The sequence below is a fragment of the Apostichopus japonicus genome, chromosome 11, assembly GCF_037975245.1.
Source record: "Apostichopus japonicus isolate 1M-3 chromosome 11, ASM3797524v1, whole genome shotgun sequence".
Lineage (NCBI taxonomy): Eukaryota > Metazoa > Echinodermata > Holothuroidea > Aspidochirotida > Stichopodidae > Apostichopus > Apostichopus japonicus.
In genome coordinates, this window is record NC_092571.1 from 11,778,485 (window position 1) to 11,787,434 (window position 8,950).

The following is an 8,950-nucleotide window of genomic DNA, read 5'->3' on the forward strand; positions in this document are numbered from 1 at the left end:
GTTTTATTTTGAAATTGTTTGAGACATTACAGTAGGCCTTGCTGCTTAGTTATGATTCTGAGACATGCTTTATTTTAGTTATCATTTACTTTTGGTGGGAAAAAGTTTAAATTTTATACTGCACAGAAATTATTTGGTCTACACTTGATTTGACAATGAAGTTGAAAGTTGAAGATGAAGGTCGTATCAGTTTACAGTACCGCTCAATTCAAACAGTCCCGGACTCGCACGAGAGTGCGCCACATCTACGTGTCTCGTGGAGGGCTTCCCATGCATAGGGTTCAGCCACAACTTCCGGCCGCAAGCAACAATATAATGTAAAGGTTAGCTCACATGGTATATACCACATTTATACACATGGGTGAAGAAAGACAATGAAGAATAAATGCCCTTGACCTAGAACAGAACGTAACGATCTGGTTATACTGACTCAAACCTGCAATTCTTACATCGCACTTCCATTGCATTTCCATATGACCACCACACGCTTTCGACAATAGTACCAGTTTGAGCGTTTTCGACTGCGTGACCATATTAGAGTTACTCCTGCTTTCCAGAATTCTACGGTATACCTATAGGTCATTCTCGCAAAATATCTTCACAGTAATTTAATATACATGAAGGGAATTAGGGATACTAATTGATGTTCTATTTTGAAATAAACTTGGCTATCGATTATTTTTCACGCCTCAACGATTTTCATCATCGCAATATGTACATCAATTGAATCCCTTAAGTCTTCTCAGCTCGGGGCCGGGACTGGCATCGTTCCAATATTATGCACTATTTGGATGAGTTGTCAAAAACAATTGTATAAGATGCATCGTACGTTTTCTTTTACTGGGGGAAGAAACGGGGTGAAATCAATTTTTCTCTTTTGTGTGCTCTGTAGCAGACGACTATACTTAATTGATTTATTAAATAGATCATTAGTAAGAACTGTATTCATATCGTCATTAATTATAACTTGGTATATACTATCTTTACAAGTTCACTTGTTTTTCATACCCGCAATCATAAAGTGAGGTGCGTTTTTCTGTAAGCGGTGTTTTTCTCAAAGGAATTTGGAAGACTGGTATATACACGGTACTTCAAGATGAAAATAAACGTTTTGTTTTTCTGTTCTGTGATTCTGATACCTCTTGTAGCATGTTCATCAACAGGTAATCTTCTTTTCATTCATAAGTTTCTTTCTCTTTTAAGATAGAATTTCATACTGTATTTTGGATTGTTTAACGTCACATTAGAGTGATTAAAACGTGACTTTATACACAAAGAAAGAAGTTGCTTTAAAACAAACTAATGTACCTGAAAAGCTGAAGAAAAAAAACCTTCGCTTAGTTTAGCACACCGAAATTAAATAAGGAACAGTAATATGTAGGCAAACACTTAATCACTTTGCCATATAGACTTAAAAAAAGGTTGATATATTAGATATTTTGAGGTTAAAACTTTCATTTTCTTTTTAATTATGGATTGAATATAGTTAATAATAACCTGCGTATCAAATGGCGGTTACTATATATCTGTTTAGGGATATACAGGCGCGTATCCAGGATTTTCTAACCCGGGGGGCGCGAATTACTATCTAAGCGGAGCGCCACCATCGGTTGGCGCGCAGCGTACAAGAAAATTTCTGGTTTTGATACCCCCCAGATCACCGGAAACGGCACTTCTCGGGCTTGAAATGACCAACCAGATGTAAACTTTTGGCCTGAGAACCAAGTATTTCCTAATAGTTTTTTTTTCCATCCATAACCACTTTGAAGATTGTCAAGCCGGCACACGTCATGTTCGACCTGATCGCATCTCCCGTGGGTCTTTGCTTTTGTAGGTGATTCTACGTCGCGGCCCACAATACCCGTCAGCCCCACTTTTCAAGGTTTTAAGCCCCAAATTCGTTCAGAATTTGAAAATTCACATTTCTCGTGAATAAACTCACTTCAAAACATACCCATAATGTTGTACAAAATTTCATCTATGGACAACCAATATAGAAAAACTTCCTTGAACCCCTAACAGACCGGTCAAAATTGCACGAGTAGAGGGAAGTGTGATGCAGAATGTTGGTCAGAAATTTTCTAAAATTCAGACACAGTTAATTTATTGGTGTAGAAATATTAAGCCTGTTATAACGGCTATTATAAAACTTGGTTGAAGGAAATGAAAAAATAGCAGATATTTCCGAAACTGAACACTACACACATAGGCGTAGGAGGCGCGGCGGCAGTGGCGGAGCTAGGGGTATTGGTCAGCAACGTAGCCAGGATTTTGAAAGGGGGGAGCACTTTTTGCGATTGATATGGATTTTCAAAGTTGTAGGCACGACTATCTGAGCGGAGCGCCACCAGATGGCCGGAAACGGCCCTTCCCGAATGTTCATTCTGGTTCCCTGGCCTCTTGCTAACTTGAGAACCTCATTCAATATCACTTTTAAACCCCAAAAAACAAACGAGTTAAAATAGTACGTAATTCAATAATACATAATGTATTAAAATTAGCAAGGTACACAAGGGCGGCGGAAACACTTTTAATCTGGGGGGGGGGGGGCACCGACGTCAAAGGGCACTTTGCAGAAATTCGATTGGACTGATGCAGCCTGATATTTGAACCCTTTATAAATCTTATTGTATTATCTTATTTGCGTATACACATCACTCCATCAATGCCCCCTCCCCCCCCCCCCCCCCCCCCGTCTTAGTAGTCTTACTTTTCAACTTCTGATACTTGTAGATACAAAGATAGGCCAGAAATGTCTTTGATACAACCATGGCCAGTGATGGAACGCCGATCGCGACAACAACAGGCAACAAAGTGCTGCAGCTCTATACATATAAAGTCTGTTAATCAACGATAGGCTTATTTGACTGTGGAATGTTCTCAACTGAAATTTTATCTGCGTAAACGGGTTCTTAAGTAGATGTTTAAAAACTGACAAGATCGTATCCTAGTCTTTTTCGGCGGGTAGAGTGTTGAATGAAACGGCACGCGATATGAACGACAGCCTAGATGACAGAAGAATGGGTCACCTAATTTAGCCATAATCTTGCTACGTTCATTTCAATAGTTTTTCCTGTCTAGACTCTTAAACTCGTCCAGCAAGCTTATGGATTTGAATTATGGGTGTTTTAATAAAAAAGATAACTTGGCCAAAAAAAGTGTAGGCCCGGGCCTACAGTGCTACATACTGGCTACGCCCCTGATAGTTCTAAATTAGGATTAGATCTCTTACTGAAATATCGCTGACCTAATAAGGTGATCAAGAGTACAAGTTTTATGTAGAAAAAGGGCACATTTTTAACCTGAGGAAAAGTGGGGGGCACTTGCCCCTGTGCCCCCCGGTTCCGCCGCCCTTGAAGGTACATATACAGAGTAGTCTTACTTTTCAACTTCTGACACTTGTAGATACAAAGATAGTCCAGAAATGTCTTTGATACAACTGTATAGTTAGTAAATGTTTAAGTTAGCCTAATAAGAGAAGGCGAGAGCTATCCGACGATTGCCATCTGATGCAAATTTCTCAAGTGTTTTCTCAACTGAAATATTATCTGCGTAAACGGGTTCTAAACTACATGTTAAAAAACTGACAAGATCGGATCCTACAGTCTTTTTCGGCGGGTAGAGTGTTGAATGAAACTATCGTGCTACATACTGGTTACGCCCTGATCATATGATATCATTATCAGCAGATTTTGTTTCCTGTTTAAATTCTTTTACATGTTCTTTTACATAATATATCAGAAAGACAAACATACTGCTCTTTTACAAGTTTTCCAGTGGGATGATTCTTGTTTATTGTCCAATGTCTGGACTTTAATACATTTGACGAACTTAACTGATGGACAATATAAACTTTCATATTTTGTAATACAGCCAGATATGCAGTGGCCTAAAAACAAATATCGTTATCGCAGTGTATTAGCAGTGTAATGATTATTTATAGGAAGTGCGTATCACGTACGATTGCTACAGTAGCTTAGCTTCATAACATGCTGTTCGTGCAACAACTTAGGACGACTCATTGAACGAACGTTGTCGACGTTGTTGTGCATACAGTTCGTGACATTCCATAGAGTGCGGTTAGGTAGGCAATATGTATTTTATTACGCATTGGCCAACTGTAGGCTTGTAATTGGCTATAAGCTAAATTTAGCTAATTGCATCTGCCAAACTAAGTAAGTAGTTGAATCAGTAGGCGTGAATGTTACTACGATTACAATCGAGTTAACGGAGCTGACGAGTATTCAATATCAAAAGAGCACTGACAAAATACCATGCTAAAAAAACGACAGTTTAAAAAAAAAATCGACACTGAAAGGGGGGGAGCGGTCGCTCCCCCTGCTCCCCCCCCCCTGGCTACGTCCCTGGTATTGGTCAGGGGCGAGAATGGTCTGTAGGGGCGCTTTCGACACTATCTAAACGGAGCGCCACCACTGGTTGGCGAGTAGCGCACAGACAATTTTTGAGTAAAGATACTCCCTAGATCGCCGGAAATGACCGTTTCAGGGCCTGGCTAATTTGCAGATAAACGAAGTATAGGGTGTCATCGCCAAATTACACCAACAAAATGTGACAAATGTCAATAAGTAGATGAGAGCGCAATAAAAAAGTCAATAATGTAGAATAAGTAAAAAGTGGTAAAGAGTTGAAAAAGGCGCCAGCAGTCCATTTGAGTCCGTCAGGGGGAACATCCGCCCCCTTGACCGTATGGACGCTCCGCCACTGCGCGGTGGGGTGCAGGCCCTAATTCGCCATTACTAATGTAAAAGAAACTTTTGACATGATTGGACCTTCATGCTTTTTATACATCTACATGAGACATGTCGTTGTTTACATTAGCATCCCGCGGTATACTGCGTAATTTTAACGGACAGCACGGTACATGATGGCATGCGATGTAATAACCGATGCTTGCTTATATGATATTGACATTGACACGTTGAACGCGCACGGGCGCGCGAAAATGTTTGGTTATTTTTTCAGGCAAGTCGGACAGTTTTGAGGATTTTCATCCTGGAACGCCATTTTTATGCTCACTGATATGATGTGATATCTGCTGTTTGCGTTACAAATTCGACCAGGCGTGTAGCCAGGAATTTGCCAAGGGAGGGGCGAAGCCTGTAGGCAAATTATCTAAGCGTAGCGCCACCCTGAGTTGGCGCGAAGCGTACAAGAAAATTTTGGCCGAAAATGTCTCCCAGATCGCTGGAAATGACACTTCCCAGGCCTTGTAAGTTGCATCTAAGCACTTTCTATTTTGAAATTACTTAGCGATATCATTTAAGAAAATGCTGAACGGGGGGGGGGGGCGGTCGCCCCCATCCCAAAATGCGTCATGTTCCCCGACGACACGGTGGAGTTCGAGACCAGCCACAGTTGGTTTCATAGCACAATTCTACACACACGTTATGATAGACCATTTATAGTATATATATAGATCATTAGTGAGAGAGGAAAATGGAAACGTCGGTGTATAAGGGGTAGGGTGAGGCATACTTTTACGAAATCATTGATCCGTCACTGGCTACCCTTCAGCGCTGTAATGATGTCACTGTTCCTCTTTCTTTTCCCGGTGTCTTCGCGTTTTTCTTTTACTCCCTCCTTTTCTCCTTTTTCTCTCTTTCTTCTTTTTCTTTTCCCTTCCTTCCTCTCCTCCTCCTCTTTTTCCCCTCTTTTTTCCTTTTTTCTTCTCTTTCCTTTTTCTCTCCTCTTTTTCTTTACCGGCGTTGGGGGCGCGCGTCCCCAACGCCCCCCCCTGGATACGCACCTGATATAGCTAGCATAAAGGTTATTAACGACGGTCCTACATGCATGACTTATTGTTGTTTCAGTATTTGAAAAACTAAAACCTAAAATTCTCCTGTATACCGGACATTATGTACTGATCCTTGCAACTGGCTAGTGTGGGCTGGGGAACTGCGCATGGAATCATGTTAGATCTCTAGAGTAAGGCAAATATGTCACCAAAACAGAACTAGTATTGTTCGATAGAGGTGACAAACGCCTACAGTGGAATTACGACCTTCCTTACCGGTTTCGAACCTCTGGACATACAATCAGCGTCCATAGCCTAGTTGGTTAGGGTGTCCGCATATAAAGCGGTAGGCCCGGGTTCGAATCCCGGTGGTGGCTGGAAGTTTTTTCATTGTTCTAAATTTTCCAACTCATTACGTTTTCAATCATATTATATTATATATATATATATGTATATATATATACATATATATATATAAACATATTTATATATATACATATTTATATATATATATATACATACATATATATATTTATATATATATATATATACATATTTATGTATATTGTATTATTTTTTCTTCGTTTAAGGGTCTTACAAGATACACCAGGACAAGGAGGTCACGGGTTCTGGGGTGATGTCAACAGTTCACGGTGGCCCTAATGGATGCGCACTGCATTGTTTAAACGAGGGCTTTAGTTGCTGGGGATTCAACTACCGCATGGAAGTAGGCAGGACTGGGTTATGCCAATTGGTTACTGAGGCAGAGCTGTTAACCAATTCATCACAAAATTCGCCAGGGTGGACATTTTATGAACACCGCCCCCTGTTGGCCTAAGTTCATTTCGGCAATAAACATATGGGCTTTTTTATTTTGATGATTTGTTTCACATATGCGGTGGCCTCTACGGTATACATGCATTCGAGGTATATAGTGTGTAATCCGATCTATATCATTGAAACGTAACCTACACATTCCAAGTAGTGTGTCATCCGATGTGTAACACTGCTAAAGTTACCTACCTCTGTCCATAAAATAGGTGGCATCTACCGATCACTATAAATGTATGCTTCCATATAAGAGACATTATATGAATTCAAAATGAATCTCTTTTTAAGTTACTTGTATCGCTGATACGATACCTCCATATTGTAGGTAGTGTGTCATCTGATGTATATCACTGATAAGGTTACCACCATATTATAGGTAATATATCATACAGTGTTTATCATTGATAAGGTTACCACCATATTATAGGTAATGTACCATACGATGTTTATAACTGATAAAGTTACCGCCATATTAGAGGTTATATATCATATGATGTGTATCACTGATAATGTTACCGCCATATTTAGAGGTAATATGTCATACAATGTTTATCACTGATAAGGTTACCACCATATTATAGGTAATGTACCATCCGATGTTTATCACTGATAAAGTTACCGCCATATTAGAGGTTATATATCATATGATATGTATCACTGATAATGTTACCGCCATATTTAGAGGTAATATGTCATACAATGTTTATCACTGATAAGGTTACCACCATATTATAGGTAATGTACCATCCGATGTTTATCACTGATAAGGTTACCACCATATTATAGGTAATATATCATACAGTGTTTATCACTGATAAGGTTACCACCATATTATAGGTAATATGTCATCCGATGTTTATCACTGATAAAGTTACCGCCATATTAGAGGTTATATATCATATGATGTGTATCACTGATAAAGTTACCGCCATATTAGAGGTAATATTGTGTATAACTAATAAAGTTTTCTTCATTTTCTCATTCCCCCGAGTGTATTAACATTAAACTAACTACTTTATTGTTATAACAAGAAAAGCTCGTGAACTACATTTTCACACGCATTTTGGTATCATGAACTCAAGGAAGCTATAAAGTAAGAGTATAAATACTAATAGATCTATACATTTAAGACAAATCTTACATTCGAATCTGAAATGAAACAGTTTTGTTGCTTTTGACAATTTTAATAAAGACCTTCGATCAGTTTGTTAGAGCTATACCTGCACATTTAAATGAATTTAAATGAAAATCCGTAAAAACTATTATATACATAAGGACTGTAGTAAATTAATTAGTTTTTTATCTGTCTGTAAATTTAATGAATAAATACCTTCGATCAGCTTGTAAGAATTTTCTCTCATGGCAATGATGGTTCAAATCTTCAACCTGCAGTAGTTAATGCGCTTGACGTTTGTATACAAAGATGTACCGGCAGAAAGTCCACGTTTTTGTGAATTAAGCCGGTTTAGTTTTAACAAGTTTGATGAAAACAATCTCATTACACATCAGTGGTTTTATTAAGAGATGGAGAAAAGAATGTTTCACAACTATGTATACTTTATTCGAAATCTATAAATAAATATTTCACTCTGCCAAAAAGAAATTGTAATAAGTCACTGAATAAATAATAAATTATATACGAAATATGCTATAAATTATACATCTATGATAGTTATGGAACGCCAAATGAATCGCAAATTATGATGGTTATTTTAGACATTCTGCATCATTATATGCTAGATCCTATTGACTTTAATTCAAGGAAGACCACATAACATTTAATCGCCATCCCTACTCCCTCCCCCCCCCTCCTTTTTTCCGCAACACACGTTTTCACACGTATCCTGTAATATAATAAATATGAAAATATTGGTACGATATATCACCCTGCTATAATCCGTAAATAAAATGTTACAAACGTTGCTTTAATCATAATTATAAAACGAATGCTGGGTCCCCCTAAAAACCCCATGCCAAAATGATAATAATAATTTAACAATACTAATTTTATACTATTAAATGTCACAGACTGATAGGTTTCGGCATGACTAGTCACGGCATGACTAGACTGGTCACTTTGATATATCGCCCTATACATAATATATATTATAACGAACTGAGTTCATATGACGATTCAGTACCACAAATTAAATTAAGTACGACAATCTCGAAGACTTAAAATTGAACAATAAATATAGAATCTATTCAACAATACCTTTTGTTCATTTTTGTTCTTGATTTTCCAACTCACTACGACTTCAATTACATATAAATATCTATCTATATATATATATATATATATATATATTAATTGCCTCGAACTTCCAATCCGCTACTGAACGTAAACGTAAAGAAATCGATTGG

The 8,950-nt window shown here is 38.1% G+C and overlaps 1 long non-coding RNA gene across 1 annotated transcript; it reads left to right on the forward strand.

The window, feature by feature from the left end:
* Nucleotides 1-7,365: 7,365 nt before the first annotated feature.
* On the forward strand, nt 7,366-8,398 carry LOC139976104 (uncharacterized). The gene is made up of 2 exons (XR_011795992.1): nt 7,366-7,474; nt 7,526-8,398. It is a non-coding gene; the product is annotated as an uncharacterized lncRNA (long non-coding RNA).
* The last annotated feature ends 552 nt before the right edge of the window (nt 8,399-8,950 follow it).